The following is a 24176-nucleotide window of genomic DNA, read 5'->3' as shown; positions in this document are numbered from 1 at the left end:
TGATCTCCAGTGATTTTTTTAATTTCTCTGGCAGAGGTCTCAACAGATAGCAATCATTTGTTTCTATTCCCAGGCAAAGAAGCCATTTTAATCATGGCTCCTGTTCAGTGTACACAGAAGGCCCACTGAAGGAAACATTGGGTACGGTGTATTTTCAGGGATAAATCAGCTGCATACCTTTACCTTGTCTAGCTTGGACTGCAATTAAGTGCCACAGCCAAATTTAGACTGAAGCAGAGACTGAATTATAGATGACAGTATGCTGGCTGAAGCACAATCCAGACAAGACTGATGTGAAGATGAAGAGGTAGTGGAAGGAGCTAGAAGATGGAAGAAGCAATAGTAATTCCTTTGATTAAGAAAGATTTTACACTTATTTATCAGGGCTCACTTGATAGAAAAGATCATAATCCCTTTCAGTTCCTCCTCCCATGTGCTTTGGGTCTGGCTGAGCAGGGAAGGGCTTTTCCTCATCCAGCCAGATCTGAGGCACAGGTTTGGCAGAACAAAGCAAGAGCCACAGAGATAATAGATGTCCTCCACAATAAAGTATACTACCGCCTTTTGTTGCACTATTGATTTTCCTTTCAATGTGGTGCAACAAAGAGTATCAATATCTATTTGCTCAGGATTTGTGGCCATCATAAAAATGAGCCATCAGGCAACTTCTGTTTCTACTCTAAGACTTTGGAAGTTTTTTTCCTCTTGGCCTGAACTAACTTGGAATTGGTGTCATTTTGAGTATGCCACAAAGGTATGCACCCCTGTTTAACATGGGTTTTTGAGAGGAACTAATGGTATATTTCTGAAATGATAAATGAGAGGAAAGGAGCTATCTGGAAGCTTGCTTAATTCTTGAGCAGTTATTGGGCATTATGTTGTTATATTAATTAAATGTTAGAGTGTACATTTCCTTGGTACTGGTGCATTTTTTTAGAACTAAATAAAAATATATAAACAAAAAAATAGTTACTGTCAGGGAGGCTTTCTTTCTAACCCACACTCAACCCACACCACTGCTTCACCAATCATGAAGGCTTGAATGTCCATTTTTTCATTGGACCAGATGAATGTTTGCAGAATGGCTATAGTTGTTTTGTTATTTTAAAAAGAGGCAGTACTTCTAGGAGGTCCACAACCCAAAGAGATCAAAGTGTGGGGAAAGTTGATTTCAACACAAAAACACAACATATTTACTTGAATATAAGATGACTCTGAATATAAAATAACACCCTCTTCCCCCCCATAATTACATTTTTTTTAATGGAAAATGTATACATTTGTTATAGTTTTCCAGGTGTAGAATCTAATGATTGGAGGTTTTCCTTGATTTTCCCCCTTCCACTACTACAGCAGAGAAAATAAATCTGGGGAGGAACAACTTGTCTTCTGCCCAACAACTTTTTCCCCCTGCCATCCATTCCCGCACTTTACTGTCAGATCCTACTCCCCCTGAGTACAAGGAAGTGAAGAAAAATTGTACCCATAGACTTAATTCATCCAGGATTAATGCATTTTACCATTTTTAAACTAGTACAAGTTTTATCACAGGTACTCTATCAACACACTCTTAGCAGCATTTCTGTACCTACTTATATATTGCACAAACTATGCATGATATTAGTCCCAATCCAAAAGGCTCATGATTCACCATATAGTTCATTGGGCTGGTCCCCAGAAGTGTCAACAGTGTTTCAAGTCATGGTGACCCCACAGCTAAGCACTGCTCAGTCTGTGTGTGTACTCCAGATGCCAGAGCAATCCACAAAGGATTGATGTGCTAATTAGCCACCCACTCATGACTGGAACTGGGTATTCTTGTCACAAGTCCTGGGATCCTTCAAAAACGTATACGTAGAGAGCAACCTGGTCTGGCTCCACCTTATGGAGGATAGGGTCACAGTAATCATACGTAACAAGTGAGGGGGGAATGATAATGGAGGAATTCTGGGTGAACCGTTTGGAGCCCTGTCTGCTGACGTTTGCCGGACATTTAAGCCTACTGAAGAAACAGGAATCATTGGAAATGGGAAAGAAAGGCACAGCTCAGCTGAGGAGTGAAGAGGAAGTTGAAATGTATTCAACATAGCAGCTCATCATTACTTGAAAGAGCCAACGCTGAAGGGAAACACAGTTAATGGGAACTACTGTACATCTCATTCAGATGGGCTGCACTATCAGTATGTTTGCCAATATGGGCCATGTGTTTTGTCGCCATACTCAGTATCAGCTGTATTTCAATTTTAAAGGTAGTTTCCATTACTGAGCACATGCTGCTTCTGGCAGCAGTTTAATGATAGACAATGCATTTAATAAGGTTTCTATAAGGTTTCCTTGTATACAAATATAAGATGAGAAACATTCCCCACCCACCATTTATATATATTCCCCAACCTCATTTATATTTCAGTAAATATTGTATATTTCATTTGGAAAAGAAAGAACAGCTCAGTTGCTTCCAAACACCATTCTGATCCTTGTTATTTTTAAAGCATTTATTTTGTCAGCCTTTGAGAAGGTGACTTTAGGAGAGGATGAAGTACCATTAATCATATGAATTTCTTTCATCTTTTGTAATTGTCAAACCAACACTATGCTCATTTATTCTTCCCACTCAAAATAATTGGTCTACAAATGTAGCCATCACAGTTGATCTAGTACTTATCATATATTTATGCCTCTGTTGCAGCATTCACACAAAACCTCAGATTTCAAAGCTAGTATAAAATGCAACTGTTTCCAAAACTTAGCTACTATTTGCCAGGACCGGTAAGATTTAAAGAAGCCTCCCTGAATGCTCAGCTGATACCCAAAATGTGTTAAATCAATCTCTATGTGCCATCCAAGACTTATTTGTATTTAAATTTATACTGAAAAAATGTTGAGCCATTCATGCATAAACTCATATTGTATGTGGGTCAATAAATTAAATGTATGATGTCTGCTGAAGACAAAAGCCTCAGACAAATACTAAAATGTCCAAAATGATACAATCACACAAATACTAAGAATGTCCAAAATGAGACAACCCCAGGAAATAATCTCCATTCTTCAACCATCACCTAGAATATTCCTGATAACAGAAATAGATTATTTTAGTGTGTGTGAATTACTTTGATAAATAACACACAGACTCTTCCATATTTCTTGCTGTTTACCTTTTCCTCTGTTTAATCTGTTCTAACCAACAAGGATTTGCTTGGTGAGGTTATATTAAAATATAATGTATTATGGGTCTGCATGACAGATATAAATCAGGGGTACTCAACCTAGTGCCTGCAGGCCAAATGCAGCCCACAGAGACATAGAATCTGGCACATGGTGGTCCCCATGGGTTAGAAAATTTGGCATTAGGGGAGCAGTGGCAGTTAAAACTGCCACCCCTCCCTGCTGCCCAAATCCCAAACCCCAAGCAGCTGCTTGGAACTGGGCCATAACTCTCCCCTCATATGGCCAGAATGGAGCCAGGCTATGTAGCTAGGTTAGGGCCAGGCTGTACCCCCTTCACTCCATGAGGCTGAGCCCTGTTCTCTCTCCATGTGGGGCTGGGCCACATCTCCTTCCCTCTGCCCTGCCAGGTTGGGGCTAGGCCATGCCCCATTCTCCTGCACTGCTGGTTCAGAACTGGACCATGCTCCCTCCTCTCCCCATGACTGCCCAGCCAGGTTAGGAGAGGCCATGCCCCTCCTCCCCCCACAGGGATGGATTGGGGGCAGGCCAAGTTCCCTCCCCCCATGGAACTAAGCAGTGGCCAGACCAAGCCCTTTCCACCACATGGCTGGACTGGAGCCAGTCTGCCCCTTCTGCATGGCTAGATGGGGCCCTGATGGATCCAGCCTGCGGAGAGATCAGACACAGCCCATCCAGCCTGTTGGCTGAAAAGGTTTAGCACCAAAGACATAAATCTATGTGGGCACCTAAGTAAATGTGCAAGAATATGGAACAAAATAATCTTGCTATTAAAAAAATAAAATAAAATAAAAAATATCAGAAATAAAAACAAAAGGAAAAAACTAAAAAAATTCTACAAAATTCTACAAAAGCACCACAAAACTTGCCAGAATGGCAGGCTTGCTCCTTCCCCTCAGGAAGGAAGAAGACTGAAGACCCACCATACACACATATCCACACCCCACACACGCACCCTCCCAGCTACTGTCCCCCTCCACACACCCAGAACTCCACCCAAACCCCATACCAGCCCCCACATATCCTCACAATCACATCTCCCATAAACTCCCCATACCCACAGTTCCCCACAAACCCCATATACTCCCCACACTTGTCCACATCCCCCCACAATATACAAGAGTAAGACTTCATTTTGAGTTATTATGCAATCACCTCTATATATACAGTACAAACACACAAATTAGGACAAATATATATATATTTTTAGTAAGATTAAAATTTGTTATTGTAGATGTTTGATTTTTAGTATATAATTTGTTTCTTTTCTGGTTCCAAGATAGCAAACCCCCTTCCCAAAAGGAGTACTTCTGGGGGCAAGGGGAGGAGCTTCCGGTGACAGAGGCCAGGGGTTATGGGCAGGACTGCCGGTCCCAAAATGGCAACCATGGGCAGGGCACCTGTCAAGGGGCAGGGCTACCCTTGCGGCCCTCAACAGCTCACCAAAACATGTTAAGCAGCCCTTCAGCTGAAATAATTGCCCACCCCAGACTACATCAGAGCTCAGAAAACCTTTTAAACTTAACCCCTGTGATAAATGTAACTTGCTCCTATCAGCTGAATTCTGCTCTCTGCAAAGGACTGTGGTCATTCTTCTGACCAATGAACCAGAAACCAGAATTCAGTCAGTTGGTTTAAAAAGACATTCAACTTGAAAATCAAAATTTTTCCCCCAATGATTTACACAATATCCTAACCTCATAAACACCTTTTATTTCCAAAACTAATCTGCAATTTTCCAGTTTTACCATTTGCTTCATGGGCTAAATTCTGGGCATATTGGGCACATCCACACATGCACTCGCAGCAGCTCAAACAGGAGTGGCATAAATATGAGCCAGGAATTTTTGCTTCAGCACACATGCCCAGACAAGCACTTTGGTGTGTGGCAAGTTGTGCCACTTGGGGCAGAATAACCCTGCCCAGCTCCCCCAAGATTTGCAGCCAGGGGGAGCTAAAGCCTGGGGCCAGCACCTGTGCTAGCCCCAGCATTATAAAAACCTGCCCTGGGCTGTAGCTCAGGACTACTTGCTGTCAGGAGCTTCTGGGAGGAAGTTAGCTACACCCCTTCCTGCCTCAGGCTGCTGCTCCTGCTGTTGTCACACCCCCAAGGGGGGGATCCTCTGCTGCAGGCTGCTGACCTCCCCGTGGGGGGCTCCATATCACCACCATACTGCACCTCATCTCAGCTTCTGTACTCCTGTTCCAGCCTGCTGCCAAGCCACAACCAGGGGACAGCTCGGGGAGGGGGTCTACACTGCCTGCTGACCCCTCCCCCACCATCACTGCAAGTGCCTAAGGGAGCATTGCCTGCCCTAGCTGCCTTAGCAGGCCACTCCCTGCCATCACCATCACTTTCTCCTTTACCTGAAACACACCTCGAGTGGCTGACCTGGACAACTTCTACCATCACTGCCGTTGCTTTTGCTGACTGTACTGCCACTGCCCCCCCTCAGGAGAAGGGGAGAGATTCCCCACCACACTGCCTTGCACCGGATTACTTCCTGAATTGACTGTTTGCTCCTGCACTCCCTTAGAGCTGCCTCACTGTGTCTAATCCTATGCCTTGTTTCCTGCTTGCTGCCCTGCTGCTAAGTGCCTGGCTGGAGGCCTCAGAGGCTCCTGGGCTGAGCTTCAACAAACAAAGCCCCTCCACCACTCCAGCCATCTATTATACCTGCCTCAACTGCCTCTCCTTTGTGTTTTGCCATTGTGTGGCAAGTCCTGCGAACCACTCTCCCTGCCCTGGTGTTTGTTATGTGGCTGAGTAAGCCAGCACGAGTCTCCCCAGCCCTTGTGTGCATGTCCCCCTCCCTCACCTTCCCCAGGCAGAGCCCGCACAGCTTCCTGTAGGGATGTAGCTCAGTGAGCTTCATCCCCTTTCTCCTCCCCACAGCCAGCCTGCCCCTACTGGATTCACTAGCCCTGCTGTGATTTTTGTTTTTCTTTTTTGATTTCTCTCGCCCTTATGTGAAGCAATGGCAGAGCAGGAATCTTCTGGGTGAGGCAGACACCTCCACAGGACTTCCTGCATACAACAGGTGCTGTGGCTGAGGCCAATCCAACCATAGTTCTGGCACCAGTGCCTTCCCCCTCTAACGACCTGGGGAAGACAGGGGGCCTGTGGCTTACCCCAGTGAGTCCTGAGTGGGGAAGTCCTCTCCCCCAGGACCCCAAGGCAGACACCAACACCACCCTGGTGCCTGAAAGGTCTCCTCCACCACCCCACCCCCTGAAAACTTTGCTACCAGCACACCCTATGTTCCCACACCAGAGGGGGTTAAGGTGGTGTCCCCTGACTGACAGGCCGATTTGTTGGGGACCCTTCACAGGCCCCCAGGGTTCCAGCTCTGCCCTGCCATCTTGTAAGGGATTCCCACCCCCACCCTTACAACCACCCCCATTCCAAGGGGCTGCAGAGCTCTTCCAAGCCCAACCAGAGTCTGAGCTCTTAGCGTAGTGGTCTCCAAAGTGGGGTGCATGAGACAATCCCAGGAGGCGTGCAAAAAAAATATTAGAACTGGTATTTTTATTTATTATCTAAAAAAATAAGAAAGAAATTAAGCTTTACTAATATTTAATATACAGATTGACACTGGCGCCCTCACTCAGTCCGTACGTCAGATGGTCACATATCACGTACGGTACGAGAGGTATCCTGAGGGAAGAAGCGTTCATTCGCTTTCAGCGTAGTGTGACGTATTGCAGCTTACTTGTGTCCAGTTAAGTGGATTTACAGATTATATTTAGTTTTAACTAAACTAACCCTCACAAAATGGACAAGTGGCTTTAAAAGTTTCCTGCAAAGAAACCACAGATTGAAGATAATACTAATAATGCGAGCACAAGCCAACAACAAGAAAATGGCAGAGCTGACACTTCTCCTACTCCTAGTACGAGCTCTTCGTCAGCCACACTACAAGGTAAAAACAATGACAATTTAATTTCTATTTTTTGTGTATGTTTTATAATGTACATAATATATTAGTACAGTAGTACATTTATATAATTTATAAATAAATAAATATACATATATTGGGGGGGTGTGCTCAAAAATTTTTTTACTGATGGGGGTGCACGATCAAAAAAGTTTGGAGACCACTGTCTTAGCGGACTGAGGGGTTCAGACAGTGCCAAAAGAGCCTGCTGATGCCCCAGGACCAGGATGCCCAAGAACTGGCAGGCTTCGTGAAGCCTGCGGATCTCTTGGTCCCCAGGGGGGAGCTACTTGCATTTCTAGACCAAGAGTACACCCAGCAGTCTGCCAGCAAGCTGCAGCTCACCTTGGACCGCTGGGAAGATTTTGACAGCATCCTCGACACTGCAAAGATGCTGCCAGGGGAAGGCAAGAGGCCCAAGCACTGCAACATCTGGACCTATAGGTGTGCTCACAGTTTCGCAGGTGCCCTCGATGCTTATGCAAGCATGCTGCATAAGCCAGTGGACCCATGCCGGGCACTGATATGTGGCAAGGCTCCTACTGAACCATCCATTCCACCCCACCAGCCATGAGGTTATTTAAGATCGCAACTCTCAATGTCCACGGCTGCAGGAAGGGTCTCTGGAGATGCTGGATGCTCTCCTTCCTTCCAGGTGGGGGAGTGGTACCCTTTGATATTCTTGCAGAAGACAGAAGACGCTGATGACTCCAGCTGATGGCAACTGGAGTGGGCAGACAGGATCTTTTTAGTCATCTCTCAGCTACTTCTTGCTGGAAAGACACCCTGTTCTCGCCAGGCCTGCAGCCAGAGGTTCTCCAGGATGTTGAGGTGGTGCCAGGCAGCCTGCTGCATCTCCGGTTTCAGATGCAGGGGCTGGTCCTGAACCTTCTGAGCATGTACACCCCTGCGAAAGACCCAGAGTTGGGGGAATTTTTCCACCGGGCGGTCTCTTACATTGGCACCCTCAACCCTCATGAGTGCCTGAACCATAGTGGGGACTTTAAACATCACCCTGGATGTGCAGAACCAGTCAGGCAGGGAGTGGAACCAGGCCACCATTGGCGTCCTTGAGGAGATACTGACAGATTTCCCTGGTGGACCTGTCACCCTGATGGCCCCCCCGCCTTCACATATGTGAGGGTAAGGGAGGAGTAGGCATGCCACTCCCGGTTGAAACAAATTTATATCTCATTGCCACACTTTGCCCAGGCCCACTCCTCTGATGTCCAGCCAACCCCCTTCAGCAATCACCACCTTGTCTGGGCCCAGGCCACATTGGGGCCTGGGCATCTTAGTGCCAGTCTGCTGAAGGATGTGAGCTTCAGGGAAGCCTTCCAGGAGCTCTGGCTGCCCTGGAGGGGCAATGGGCAGCTTTCTCCTGGGCTTAGAGATGGTGGGATGTGGGAAGGTGCACAACTGGTTTTCTTGCTACAGCTACACTCGGGGGCAAACCTGGCAGAGGGAGGTTGTCCAGGAGTAGCTTGAGCGGGAACTGCTCAAGCTGGAGAGGCACGTGGCTGCCGGCCTAACCATCCCATCTGTCTGCAGAGAGCATTGGGAGAGGCAGAAAGAGCTTCATGCTCTGGACAACCACCATGTCTGTGGTACATTTATCCATTCACAAGCCTAGCTCCCTTGGGAGATGGACTGTGGCTCCCACTTCTTCTGTACCCTGGAGAGGAGGCAGGGGGCCAAGAAGTACATTATCTGCCTTCTGGCTGGCGGCAGGTACCCCCCTCACAGGTCCAGGTGAGATGTGCCAGCACACACAAGCCTTCTATGAAGAGCTCTTCTCCCTCTATCTGACCAATGCTGAAGCTTGTTGGACCCTGTGGGTCAGCACAGGCAACTGAGACTGGTTGGAGGCTCCTGTCACTGGCTGTTTTCAGCCACGCTCCATCTAATGCCTGGCGACAAGGTGCTGGGCACTGAGGAGCTGACCATGGAGTTATACCAGGCCTTCTGGGGCATTCTCAACCCAGACTTTGCCACAGTCTGGGCTGAAACCAAAGTAAGTGGGAAGCTCCCTTTGTTGTGCCGGAGGGCTGTGCTGACCCTCCTGCCGAAGAAGGGGGACCCCCGCAACCTGCGGAACTGGTGTCCTGTGTTCCTCCTCTGGTGGCAGTGAAGGCCATTTCACCATGCCTGTGGTCCGTGCTGGTGGACATGTTCCAACCTTACCAGGTGTACACGGTCCCCGGATATTCCATCTTCTACAACGCGCACCTGGTTCAGGACCTCCTGGAGCTAGTATATCGGGAAAGCCTCTCTTTCGCCCTCCAGTCCCTGGACCAGGAGAAGGCATTTGACAGGGTGGAACATGGGTACCCCACAGGCACACTGCGGGCCTTTGGCTTTGGGTGCCACTTTGTGCAGGCTCTCCATGTGCTGTATGCCTCTGCAGAGTGCTCGGTCAAGCTCAACTGAACCCTGATGGAGCCCATCCCATTCAGGTGAGGGGTGCATCAAGGCTGCCCACTTGTCAGGCCAGCTGTATGCCTTGGCACCGGAGCCCTTCATTGTCCTCCTGCAGCGGCGGGTGGCTGGGTTGGTGCTCTGGGAGCTGGCAGTGCAACTGGTCCTCCTCGTGGTCCAAGACCTGGCCAACCTGACGCAGGTGGAAGCATAACAGGCGTTGTACTCAGCAGTCTCATAGATTTCATAGACATTAGGGCTGGAAGGCAGATCATCGAGTCCAGCCCCCACCCGAAGGGCAGGAAGTCAGCTGGGGTCATAGGATTCCAGCAAGATAAGCATCAAATTTTCTCTCGATGGTGTTCAATGTACTCCCTGTATCCTCTACCCACTCCAGCAGTCTGGGAATGGGGGCTGCTGCCTGGCTATGACCTACTAACCACCTGTGAGAGCATGTGTCTCCACGGCTGCATGCCTGCCAGACCCAGATGGGGACTGTGTGGCCACAGCAGAGGCATCTGCACCTCTAAGCCAGCTGCCAGTGGGCTGTGGCTGCACAGTTTGCCTTTGTGTGGCAGTACTGCCATGTTTGCCACCACCCAGCCATCTGGCCAGTTATCACCTGGAAGATGTTCTCAATGTGGTGGCCTGATTTGAACTGTCAAAGTATGTCCTCCTGGCTCCGAGGGGCCAAGAGGTCAGCCACCTCCAGCTGGATCCTGGGTGCCAGCCCTGAGCAGGCACCTCTGCCTGGTCCTGCCACCTGCCTCACTAGCAGGAATTCTGGTGTTACCTATTTAAAAACTGCAAAATCTCTGATAAAAAACTCCCAAATTCACTCTTTAAAATACACCAAAATCCATGCTCTTCCACAATTAAAACAAAAGATATGTGTGTATGTGTGTGTGTGTGTGTGTGTGTGTATAGAGAGAGCGAGCGAGCGAGCCAGGCAGGCAACCAGAGACGCATCAGTTGGGCAATTCTAAAGCAATCTGGAAGCCTACCAGTGTCCCTATCATCGCAGTAAAATAAATTCTAAATAGCTAAATGTTTTGACATTTGATTTTGCTCCCCACAGGGCTCCAGTCCCTCCACACAGGGCCTCAGCACCACCCCCCACAAGGCCCACAGCTCACTCCTGCAGCAGCAGCAGCTGTTGGGTGCTCAGGACCCACTGTGGCTGGAGCTCCCAGTGGTGCGGCAAGGCCCCAGCTGCCTCAGACCCAGTGCTGCCTGTGCTGCTTGTTGCAGGTTCAGCTCTGTGTGGCATGCATGGGGCTGCGTGCCTTCAGGCAGCCCCAGACTGCTCAGGCTGTCACCTGGGCCCCCATGCCACTCACAGGGACTGGGTGTTATGCTGGCCTGGATCCTGCCTCTGGTGGCAGAGCTGTCAGACCCACAGTGTGTGTGTGGAGAAAGTGCACGGCGGGACCGAGCCCAGCATGACCTGTTAGCATGCCTTTGCACAAGACTGGGAGGTGTGGCTCTGGGATGCGTGGCTCCTGTGCAAAGGCATGTTAGATGCACAGCCCTGGGCTCAGCTGGGTCAGGACAGCATATTTTCCATGAGGCTCAGGCAACAACGCACCATGGCTTGTTGTAGGCACAGTGTTGCAGCCGTGCATCAATGCCTGAGCCTCATGGAAAATGTGCCCAATACAACTCAGCTCGGGCCATGCAGCTAAAGCACCTTTGCACAGGAGCCGCACATCCCAGAACCATGCCTCCCAGTCCTGTGCAAAGATATGTTAGTGGGCTGCACTGGGCCGGGTCCTGTTGTGCACTTTGTGGAGGGGCCCAAGCATGGGTCACCGCATGCCTGCCTCCCCACCTGCCCCGTGGTGCCGGTGGCAGCAGCCAGCATGGCTGTGGCCCTGCTGCAGACACAGCCGGCAGCGACATGGTGCTGTATGACCCAGGCTCTGTACATGCTGAACCAACCCAGCCCAGCCCGCTAGCACACAGCCCAAACTCCTTTGAGATACCGCAAGAGGCAAGTGTGGGCTCATCTGGACACACCCACTGAGGAGTTTATTCAAATAACTGATACTTCTGGTTCATGTGGACTAGCATGCTAATGAATGATCAGGAACTACTCTTGAAGCAAGAGATACTCTGTAATACTTTAGCTAAGGATAGAGTAGCTAAGGCTCTAGTCTGTACAAGAGACATGAATTTGCATAAAAGTAGTATTCTGGGTAATAGTATTTTTCAGAAGTTCTATATTTGATACTTTAATTATTAATTACAACTTGCATATTATGTCTATTAAATTAACGAAGACTGGAGGAGGCTGAAGGGCTATCTAGACCAATCCTGTGTACAGATACAGGATTTGCTATATATCTAAAACTATCCCAAATACATGTCAACTCAGCCTCTTCTCAAAAACTTCCAATGGATAGGTTCTGCAGCTTCTCTACTGCATTGTTCTATTGTTCTTATCATTAGAAAGTTTCCCCTGAGAACTGACCTGAATCTGTTTTGCTGTACTTCAAACCCACTGCCTTATGTGATACCCTCTGTACCATGTGAAAACCATTTTTCATTTTCTTCACTGCAGTCTTTCAAATATTTAAAAGCCATCACGTCTTCCCTTAATTTCCTTTTCTCCAGACTGTACATGCAGTATCTGCTTCTTTCAACCTTTCCTTATACAGCTTGCATACCAACCCCTTCATCATCTTCATCTCTTGTCTCTGGAACCTCTCCAATTTCTCAACATCCATCTTAATAACAATTTTCTTCCCTAACCCAGTTCTCTTACATATCCCTGGATACCTTCCCAAGAGATTAAACAAACCACACACTACTATTGTCACTTTCCAACAGCAGTAGATCCCTCTCCACAGTGCTGAATAGAGAAAAAGAATGTCAAGAGTTTTTGCTTTGTATTTATTAGAAACAAACAGAATGGTTGTGTTCTAAAATAAATGTGTGTAAGGCAGCCACTATCAAATCCCCACCTCCCATATAAATTAAAATTATGCTGAACATCTAAACATTATAGCATGATGATACAAAGGTCCTAACAGGCAGTCCAGCTAATTGCCAACTGGGCTAAACCTGCCTGGGGCTTTGATTGCCATCCCTAGTCCAGCTGATGGTTCCAGCTGGCCACTGTCTGGGCCTCCTGACTGGCTGCTGAGAAAGCAGCTTCTCCATTTAGCTCCAGCTGTGGAAACAGATTTGAAACTGCCAGACTAGCCAACAGTTCTGACTAAAGTCTGCTTCGGTAAGCTTCCCTGTTCCTGTGCTGTCTAGCAACCCTTGTTCTTAACCCTGCTTGGCTCTATTCTTGGACTCTGCCTGTTTGATTTTCCCTTTGATCTGGTAACTTGGCACCTGGTTCCTGGTCCTTAGCCTGCCTGTGTTTTTGGATCTGGTAAGTTGGTCTCAGCTTCCTAAACCTTGACTGGGTCTGTGTTTATGGACTCTGCCCCAAGGTTTCCTCCTTGGATCTGATAGCCTGACTCCCAACCCAGGGCTCAGCCCATGTTTTAGACTATGCTCTTGGCTCCTGCCTTCCCTCAGTGGCCTAACCATTAGGCCAACGCACCTATGACCCAATCCATTTCATAATATAGCAAATGAGCCACAAAAGGTATTCTACACCATTATATGCAACATCTTTGTGACTAATCTGTTTCATACCCTAAACTGAATGTGTGACATGTTGAGGCTGACTCATGACAGATCCTGATGCTCCGCTGAGCATAGGGATCCAGTGTGGGAAATTCTAAGATATGCATCACAGGCATGCTCTACCCAATTAGTGGAACTGGGCTGGGGGCAGCATAGGGTCCCAGACTCACCACCCTTGCCTGATCCTTGAAGAAAGATGGTGAGGGAGTGTCATAACCCCAACATAAGGGATCGTCTTCCCAGTATGATTTCACTATACCCGCTAGGCCTTGAAAAACTGGCTATGCAGCTGGAAGCCCCAGCTGCATGGCCAATTCTTTTAAGTTCATGAGATGCCTATGGAAGTAGCAACAAGGGAGCTGGGGACTCCCAGCTGCTTGCACCCCACACCATGGGTCCCAGTGCATGGGACACTTTAAACAGTGCACCTACAGCTCAGCTGCAGCTGCGCTTTTCAAAACTCCATGGGCACTCAGACCCAGACACTGAGGATAGGATGATTTCATAGAAACTATATTTTTATTTATATTAGTGGTTTCATACTGCATTATCTTAATGTAACCACCTTTTACAATTCTGTTTGTGATTCAGGCTTTCATATGTTGCATGTGAAAAATTCAATAAAATATTTCCATTTTTAAAAAACAGTGGTATTTGAAAGGAAGCTGAAGTACCTAGGGCATCGAAAATAGAAAATATAGAACCTTTCACCTTCATGTTACCAATATAAATCCAGCCCTGGCCAAACCTCATTACTGTCCCATGTAATGGCTGTTCAGTGAGATGTGAAATTAGTTGGCTGTCTCAGACCATTTCTCAGTGGACAGGTATGTATTTCTAATATGACCATCACCATGAAGAGATATGACAAAGTCTGTAGGGTCAAATGACACCAATGATACCTATCTTGCATCTGTTCTGTCAATAAAGAGAGAATGTCAGTCTTCATAGTTGTCAATCTGTCACATTTCATTAACACTAATTCTATTTCAGGTTTAATAAAAGAGGGAAATACAGGCCATCTAATGTAGCTTATAACACAAACTGCTTATAAAACAAAATCCATAATTCAAACTCTCCACCAGGAAGAAAAGTTTGTATTAGGGCTCTATATCCTTCTTGTTCTCAGGTATCCAGTTCCCGGTATCCTTTCAGCCCTGGCTTTCACTGTCAAATGGGGTGATGACTATAGTAAAAAGAGGGGCTAGTAACTCTCTCTCATCTTTATAAATCAATATATATTGAAATATAGAAGTTAATACCATTTCTTCTTTTACATGATTTATTCTTTTGTATCTAATTTGCTACAGTTCATTTATATACATAAATGTATAAACTGCATTTTGACTAGGCTAGAACATATAAAGATAAATTATGAATGATTCACAAACCTTATCCCTCACATTTCACTACATCTGTACAAAACAGCTTACAATTTAATGCTGCACACAAACATGCCATCTGAACCCACTTCCCAAAAAAGCAGCAACAGATGTGTTAAGAAGCCCCAGGCTGCCCAGACCATGTGCATTCAACATATGTGGCCAGATATCTCCCTCTGCTCATTCCCATTCCAACATGTGAAACGGAAAAACAAGGAACAGGTAAGAAACAAAAGAAAATAAAAGGGATCATAATCAGTTTTTATTCTAGATGGACCCAGGGATCTACTCATCCTGTGCCCCCTACTGGAAAACACACTGGATGTGAAAGAAAAGAGTACTTGTGAAACACAAAAATAAATAGGTTTTATCTTGCTATAATTGGTTCAATGGTTTGGTTTTGTCTGAAGAGTTATTTATAGCATGAAGAAAGTTGCAGAAGATTAAAGAATCATGCTAAACAGTGTGTATCCTCATTAAAACGTGAAGCATAGTTAAAGAAACAAACTCTCTTCCCTGAACTCATAAAAGAAACTAGAAGAAACAGAGAGACTGAACAACCACTGTTCAGTCGAAAGAATGAGAGAAAGATATTTTTTTTCTAATGATGTGTGAGTTATAACTAAAATGTATTCAATTGCTTTAAGTAAGGTTTGCTTTTTGGGATCACTTCAATGCTACTTCAGATGTTCCATTCCTTATCCATTTGTGGATTACTCTACCTTCCGTGTTTTATTTAAAGAATAATCTTAGTGTTAAACTAAAAATAATTCTTCTAAAAGAATAAAAAACGAAGTTCCTCCCTTCCCCTCAAAATGTTGCAACTCTATATTTTCTCTTTTCATCTAAGCAACTCTAAAACAAGCAATCTTTGCAAGTACGTGTGTGCGTCCCTCTCATTCAATCCTAGACATAAGCAAATGACTGAAATATGTAACAATGTGGGGAAGTTTCTCCAATCTATACATTTCTTTCAAGGGAAATTGAAAGTTTCTATAAACTGCCTGTTCCAAGATATCTACAGACAGATTTAACGCAACAAATGTAATGCAAATACTGCATCATGACTTCATGCAAACCAGACTTGTCAATGCACATTTGAATTCTGTAAACTAATTTATATGCTGACTTTGAGAGAAAGGATATAAGAAAGTATACCATTAGCACCATCACAATCCAGAATACTCTCAAGAGAAACACAAATTTCAAGAAAAGTAGAGAAGTATCTAGAGATGGGAAACAACAGATGCTTTTGGTAAAGAATGAAAGGGAACATCCAACTAAAAAGTAATCAGAGATAAAGACAGCACCCAAGAGAAAAAGGCAAAATTTTGTAGGCAACTCCACAGGATTTTGTCTAGACATAATATTGTCTTCAGCCTTCTTGCTACCAAACGTAGTGAAGAAAGTAAAGATATGTTAAAGAAAAATAAAAGGTCTGTCAAGTAGATAGGGTAACAGAGTGGCAAGAATGAAAGAAAAATGCACTGTCACCAAAAACATAATACAAAAGCTCTTCTAGCCTGACTGAAAACTATACACAGCATACAACCAAAAAATTTTGGACAAAAGGATAGAGCTTTATAAATCACTGTAATTCATCTAACCAATGAGAATCCAGGGAACTAACAATCTAATAACTCCTCATCTGTACATTCATTTTCACCAAAAGCACAATAAACTTATTATTGCATGGTATTTCAGTCATGCTAGAATGAACTCCAACAGAACCTATATCAACTGTTACTGGGTTAGACAAATATGAACTGTTATTGCTGCTGAACTAAACGTATATTGTTTAATATTATTATAGTCAATACTATGTTAAAAATGGCTGCTGCTATCTCTGAGTTCAAGCTAAAATGTCTTCCTCAATTCAGCCTGAAAGTTACAAACCTTAAACTCACAATAAAGGCTCAAACTCATAATGAGAGGATATTGTATAACCAGCAATTACCACTTCTAGCTGACCTAGAAAGAAACAAAGAAAATTAGTTTGTCCCCATTTTTGTGTCATTATGCTTGAAGGACGCCTGGAATTTTCTGAAGTTTTTATATTTTTCTCTTCTGGGTATTTTACGTTAGAAATTACAATCTTGCCTTCTTCGCTGTAGTGGAAAATTTTAAGGACATTTAGGAAAATAAGGCCTCTTTTTTATAAGAATCATAGATCCTGTGAAAGTAAAAACTAATTAATAGAACTAAAGTAATTTTCATTCAGACTTTAAGCAGTGGGCCTGATGTTTTCAGTATATCACACTGATGTGATCTCTTATGCCAGCATAAAACTACTATCATAGACATGAGAATCCAGCATATTTTGCTTGCTTTATGTTTGTGAACATATTTATAACTAAAATAACTTATAAAGACAAAAGGAATCCTCTGTTACAGTTAATTCACTGACAAAATACTTTGCTTATGCATAATGGATAGGGACCTACCAACTTCACAATTTCACGAATTTTGCAGAAACCACAAATTTGGTAGGTCCCCCGTGAAAAGGCCTGGTTGCTATGAAAAAGTGGGAAAATGGCCAGCAAGCTGGGAGGGGGGGAGGGGGGGAGTGCTAGGGTTAGGGTTAAACAGAGGCAGGAAGCCCTGGCATCATGAAATATGGGGGGAAGGAGAAAGGAGGGAGATTTTCATGGTGGTGCGGTGTGAGGCCCCCATGCCTCTGATTGACTGAGAGACCCCGGGGGTCTTGCCCCTCCCAGGAGATTGACAAGCAACTATCTGTCAATCTTTGGGGAGGGGCAGGACTTATGGGGGCCCCTTAGCCAATTAGAGGGGGGAGCACACTACAGTCTGCCATGAAAATGGTGCCCGATGCCATGCCAGGACTGCAAAATCTGAAGACAGCCTCTGTGAATTAGGTAGGTCCCTGATTACAGAGGTTACCAGGTTGACTTCATTTAACAATCATCTCAGTTCCTCCAGTAAACTACAGGTGCTATTTGCTACTGTTTAGCAAAGTTAAATGCTAGAGAGTAGGATCCCTCTGGATATGAACAGAACTGCGGTTGAGCCCAGATCTATAAAAAAGTGTACTTGTTACCCTCAGAGCAGTGGTTCTTAACCAGAATAATGTAGCACCCTTTAATGGTGCTGTATTACCTGGCCCGTGTGAGGAGGCAACGGCTTTCCTCTCCATCTGGCACCCTGTGCCCAACACCAAAGGACTGTAAGGATCTCCAACAGTGTCTCCATGAAAAGCTCTCTGCTTTGTCCACAAATGAAGGCAAAACTGAGGAACTGTAGGAGGGATTTAAAACTGCTGTCTACAGGGCCTGTGTTGAATCTATTGGCTATACCACCCACCGACACCAACACTGGTTCAGTAAGAGTGACATGGAGATCCAAGCTCTCCTCGACCACAAGAGAAGGACCCTTCTGCTCGACAAGATGAAACCTCATCTCAGCTAAGGAGACATATCAGCCCCTCAAAGGAGCATCTGGGAAATGAAAAATCAGTGGTGGCAAGAGAAAGCCAAGGAGATGCAGCTCTATGCTGACAAATATGACATGTATTGCTTTTTCCAGGTAATAAAAGCCATCTACAGACCAAGTCCCCACACTCCTACTTTCCTTCAATCGCAGGATGGATTGATGCTCTTCAAAGACAGCAAATGTATCCAAGCTAGATGGAAAGAGCATTTTGAGGCACTCCTATGAACCATGAGTCAACTGTGGCAAATGCCATCATCAAGTGCATCTCCCAACACCCTGAATGGGATCCCTCACCAACCCTTGCCAATCCTCATATCCTAGAAGTCTGGCATGCCATCAGGGAAACCAAGAACAAGACTACTGAACTGGATAGTATACCTGCTGAAATCTATATGGCTGGTGGCAAGGAATTGGGACTTCATGAATTTATTCTTTGAATCTGGAACAATGAAGAGATCCCTGGGGACTTGAGAAATGCCAACATCATGACTATCTTCAAGAAAGGAGATAAGTCTGTGTATGGGAACTATCAAGTTAATCACCTTCATTTCCGCAGCAGAGAGAATCCTCACCCGTATCCTCCTAAACCATTTTCTACCTCTTGCTGAGGAAGCCCTGCTGGAAATTCAGTGTGGTTTCAGACTGTTCTGTGGGGCAACTGACATGATCTTTGTAGCCTGCTGGATCCAAGAAGTGTCAGGAACAAAACCCAAACCTGAGTATGGCCTTCATCAACCTTACTAAAGCCTTTGATTACATCAATCACAAAGTCTTGTGGAAAGTACTGGCCAGATTTCGATGTCCTAAAAAGTATATCAAGATCCTGAGGCTTCTCCACAACTATATGACTATGACCACTCTTTGTAGTAATAGGAGACCAATTCATTTGTCAACCAAACTGGGGTCAAGCAAGAATGTGTCATCACCCCAACTCTGTTCTCAATTTTTTGAAAGTCATTATGGTTCTCATTTCTGCCTTCCTTCCAGAATTGACTTAGAATGCAAAATGAATGGAGGATTCTTCAATCTGGTTAGCTTTTTCTTGAATACCAAAGTACTTGAAACAACCTTCCTTGACCTCCAGTGTGCTGCACCATCCTTGCACACTCCAGACCATGCTGAATCTTTTTGAGGAAACCTGAACTTTGGGCCTCTCTCTCAATATTGAGAAGACTGAAGTGCTCTATCAGCCTGCTCCAGGCCATGAATATGACCCTCCTCTCCAAATTACCATCAAGGGAAACACACTGGAGGTAGATGAGCACTTCCACTAACTCAGCAGCATTCTCAGAGAGTGAATACTGATGAAGAGAACCAGCATAGGACGTAGTGTGCAAGTGCCTCATTTGGGAAATCGCTTCAGCATGTTTTTTATTCATTGCAATCTCTGGAAAGACACAAGAGTCAAGTCTACAATGCAGTCATCACCCTCCCCTGAGAGATGTGAAATGTGGGTGACCTGTCATTATCTCAAGTGCCTGAACAGACATCACCCAACAATGCCTCCGGAAAATCCTCCATATGAAATAGGAAAATTGCCACACAAATACCAGCATCCTTGCTGATACCAAAGTTACCAGCATTGATCCTCATTCAGTGATCCTCAAGAACCAACGTTGCTGGACAGAATACTGCATGTGGATGTCTAATTCTCAACTCCCCAAATGAGTGCTCTACTGCCAGTAACAGCCTGGGATCTCACAGTGGCCAGAAGTAACACTACAAGGACACATCAAAGGCATACCCCAAGAAAACAGATGCTGACATGACAAAGGAGCTGACTGCCAACCGACTCCAATGGCACCGCATCCTGAACACTGGGGGGTAAAGCATCGTGCCCTTAAAGCAGAGAACAGAGAGTGAAGAAGGAAAAGGAGAGGAATCCCAGCCTGCAGCCAATTTTGCTCTGTGGAAAGACCTGCAACTTCTGTGGACTGATCTGTGGCTCAAGGGTTGGAGTCTTAAGTCATCTCAAGACCCACCAGTAAGCTGTGGTAGAGATCATCCTCAAATTGAGGGATCATCACCACAGATGGCACCTCGCACCCATCGCACCTGTAGCTGCTCTTCTGGGGACTGCCACCACTGCTGCTTTGCCCCTCTGGAGCAGCTGGTAAGAGGGGTGCCTTGAGGCTAAAAGGTTGAGAATTACCACATTTAAAGAAATACTATGGTTTTTTTCCTTAGGAGAAGGAACTGTATCTTGGGAACGAATACCTCAAATAACTCCAAATTTGGATCATTAAACCTACCCCAATCCACTTCTATGGCTTTGTCTTCAAAGTAAATGGAGGTGAGGGGGAAAGTACTGACTCAGTAAGTTGTAAATCACACCTCTAATCATTTTGGTTCAAGTCTGTGAGGGTGCCTTGCTTCAGAACTGCTCTATTTCAAAGGAACTTCATGTAGTAAAAATAATCAGATCAAGTTAAATAAGTTACAAATAAAGTAAATACAGAGTTATTTACCATAAGGAATAAAACTGTTATTCCACAATAATAAAGTGTCTACATAAGGATTCGTACTAAAATAACTGCACAATAATATTTATTTCAGAATAGCTATTTTGGTCATTTCCAAGTGTAGACAAAGCCCAATATATGCTCTTGTATAATACTTATAAATTCTCTGGAGCACTGTCTGTGGCAAGCCTGCATCTGTCAGTTGATCAGAAGCAAGTTTTGTATGTTAGCTGTGTTGTTTTTTACTTGCTGAAGCTGTATTTCTCAAAGTACTCATTTATATTCACCCTTTTCTCCAACAACGCTTCTAGATATAGACAGACCATCAAGAAACATGCTCGCATACAAATCCTGATTGCACAGAATTGTTCAGATCAAATACAAGGTGTCAGAAACCCAAGGCAGTAGTTGGTGTTATTTATGTACACAACAGGAAGTTTCTGCCAGAAACTTCAGTTAGTAACACTAATGCAAATGCTTTAAAAATCTAACATAGTTTTATAAATAAAATAGAAACAGGTCTGACCTTCTAGGTCAACTGAGAAACTCCTGTAACCTAAAGCACTAGTTCTAGATAACTTCACTTAAAAGGAAACATTGACAGGTGACAGACACAGGTAAAGATACAAATCAGGGAAGTAGATAAACGTATTTTTGAAATTAGCTGAGCCAAATTGATATACAACTTACAGAAACATTCAATATAACTAAGCATTTATTAAATCTAGAAGCAACCTGTTAAGAGCCCTGTGGCTAACTGAAATAGCCATCAAAACTTACTTAAAATACTTTTAAAAATTAACACTACTCTTGCAATTTCTTCTTGTTACTTTTATAAAAGAAGAGTAGGGAAAAAGTGTGCTGAAGAAAAATTCTTTTATGTTAGTCTATTTGAAGTAAACAGTGTGACAACTTTAAAACATACCATTTAAACCAGGGTTTGGCTATATTTTGCATCAGGAAATTGCTTTAATGTGCGCTTCTTCCAACTCAGTCTATGCCACCAGAGCTAGAGTCACCACCCCCTACTCCTTACAGTAACACCACCACTCCTTCTCCCTACTGACCAGCTACTGCAGGAGTGTCCAACCTTTTTGAATGTGGGGCCAGATCACGAACTTTTTATCACCCAGTGGGCTGGCGAGCCATAATCAAAGACCTCACAGGAAGCGGTATCACATCAGGAAATGATGTCATGTGACCTTTGACACCAATGAAGTTGCAGTAAGTGACAATGAAATGGGCCTGGAAATGTAGTTTAAAATCCAAAATAAAAACAATATAAAAGCAACAATGAAATAATACCAAACACTTGACTAAAATAAACACTGTCGCATAATGAAAGAAGCATAATGCAAGCTGACAGATCAAATGTGGAAAAGTTATCAGCCAGAGTGGAAACTAATCAAAGGCGGAGGAATGCGTCTTGGTGGGAGAAACCTGTTCAGGCCCATCCCAGAACACATCAATGCCACTACCATATGCCTTAACATATTACCTTTTTGTATATCAACATATTTACCAGAGGTCAGAAAAAAAATTAGAGCAACTGCTCCATCAATTACTCTTCATCAATGGCAATATTTAGATTAGTTGTATATTTCTGGATACATTACTTAAGGTTCAAAATTCCAGTTTCTCTTTTCACTACCAAATTCCTAATATTCATTCTTTTACTGTTGATAACAGTTTCTGCAGAAGCATATCAGATAGGAAAACCCACTTCAACTCATTAGAAGCCTTCTTATAGGCTTCCATGAGGTACTGCGCAACATTTCAAAGGCCACATCTTCAACTCCCATAGGCATCAATAGAATTTGAGGGAACACAATACACTGCAAGATCAAGAAACCAGGATTTAAAATTTTTTGATGTAATTAAAATTCCTAATACCAAAAAAGATCCATTAGTTGTGACAGACATAGTTTTCAGCTGTCCAGTAGTTGTGACAGCTGTGTGCTTGACAAAGATTAGACCAAGTGTTTTTCTGTCATTTGTTCAAATATTAAGCTATATGTTGTTGCTAAGAGCCTAATTAAAGTCTAAGATGTAGTAAGGCCTAGTAAATTTAGCAAAGCCTTATAGAAGTAATGGTAGGCCCTGTGGCATAGTTAAAATGAACCTTATCAGAAGAATGCAAGGCTTGTGATGCTATTGGTCAGTCTAAGGACAGCTAAAAAGTAAAAAGAATCTGAATGACTAAGTTATCCACATAGCTCAGAAATTATAAATTGGCTGGCACATCTGGAAATCATTTAGAAGGAAGATACAGCTCTGTGAAAGGAACTACAGATTAGCTGCTGGCCTGGATTCAGTGGGCCCGCGGATCTCAAGGAGCCCAAGGACTGAATACCAGGGTCCTTCCCGGTACCTCTCAGACAGCACTGATCAGGGACACCTGACTGCGCTAAGCTTTGTGGAAAGAGAAACTTGTCGTACATCAGGCATCAGTATACTACACGTAGCTGTGTTTTTGTTAAGTCAATAAACCTTTCTTACCTTTCTACCCCCGACCACACTCTCAATCCTGAACCCTCCGCAGGCAGCTGGGACAGTAAGTTAAAATACTGTATAGTTTCTCTGATCTAATTCTGTGTTTTAAACCAGTGTTTCTCAGCCTGCGGTACACATACTGCTGGGGGTACACAAGACACGGGCAGAGGGAACGCAGGTGCTGCATTTTAGTCTTTGCCTGCTTGGGCTGCAAGCTCTGGCTGCCACTCCTCCTGCCATGTCCAGTGTGGCAGGGTTTCACTCCCCAGCGTTAGTGTGCCGGGGGATAGGGAGGGAGGCCCCGGGCCATAGTAGAAGTGGGACTCGGCTCATGACAGCGAAACTGAAGTGCTACAGTGGGACTTCCAGTTTTGCTTTTACCATGTCGATCGGCAGGGGGTATGTGAGGTATCAAAGGTTGAGGATCACTGTCTTAAAGGATTACCTGACCTATAACTAAAACAAAATCATAAAGACAAACTGTAATCATTCATATGCAGCACGGACCAGAGGTGGGGAATATATTTTCCAATATTAACAATACCTCTATCAATTTTTAATACATTTGCTTTTTCCCCCCCAAAGACTGATTTGCTCAATTTTTACATCTTTCTGACTGCAGCTCCAGAAAAAATGCATTTTATATTAGTGGTATGTTAAGACTGCTGTTTGTATAGTTTCATAGTTTGTAGGGTCGGACTATGAAACAATAAAACAATACAAACAGCAGTCTTAACATACTGTCCACTGAACTCCCTCTCTAGATAGCTCAATATCAAAGTCGTGGCAGGAGAGTTGAGGGGAGGGGCTACATACCTGTAATTATCATCACCATTTAGGCTGGTGTGGTGGCAATGCGCCTCCACAGGGCTTCAAAGGGGCGGAGGCGAGCTTCACGGGTCCCAAAACCCTCCATGGGGAAAACTTACCTCCTGCCAGCCTGGCAGTGCAGGAATCAGGATCGCGGCCGCAGTCGTGTGAGCCAGCGTTACACCGGCTGTTTAATCAGCTGTTCCCTGTGTGGGGAACAGCTAAACCAATCGCGGCAGCTGTACTGGCCGCCACGCGGGAGTTTAAAAGCCCTGGCAGTCCCTGCGGAGGGGGGCAGCCGGAAGGAGAGAGAAAAGGCGAGCAGCACACCAGAGGTGCTGAGGATCTTGCAGGGAAGAGGAGCGGCACAGTTGGAACGGCACTGGCAA

General features: G+C 44.7%; 1 protein-coding gene across 1 annotated transcript in view; it reads right to left on the bottom strand.

Moving 5' to 3' along the window:
• NUBPL (NUBP iron-sulfur cluster assembly factor, mitochondrial) overlaps positions 1 to 24176 on the bottom strand; it is a 225428-nt gene that overhangs the window by 67562 nt on the left and 133690 nt on the right. The gene's annotated exons all lie outside the window — the stretch shown is intronic.

Source organism: Crocodylus siamensis, chromosome 2 (assembly GCF_052110815.1).
Source record: "Crocodylus siamensis isolate JL-2025a chromosome 2, ASM5211081v1, whole genome shotgun sequence".
Lineage (NCBI taxonomy): Eukaryota > Metazoa > Chordata > Crocodylia > Crocodylidae > Crocodylus > Crocodylus siamensis.
Note: the sequence above shows the minus strand (reverse complement) of the source record. Positions and strands in the feature narration are given on the sequence as shown.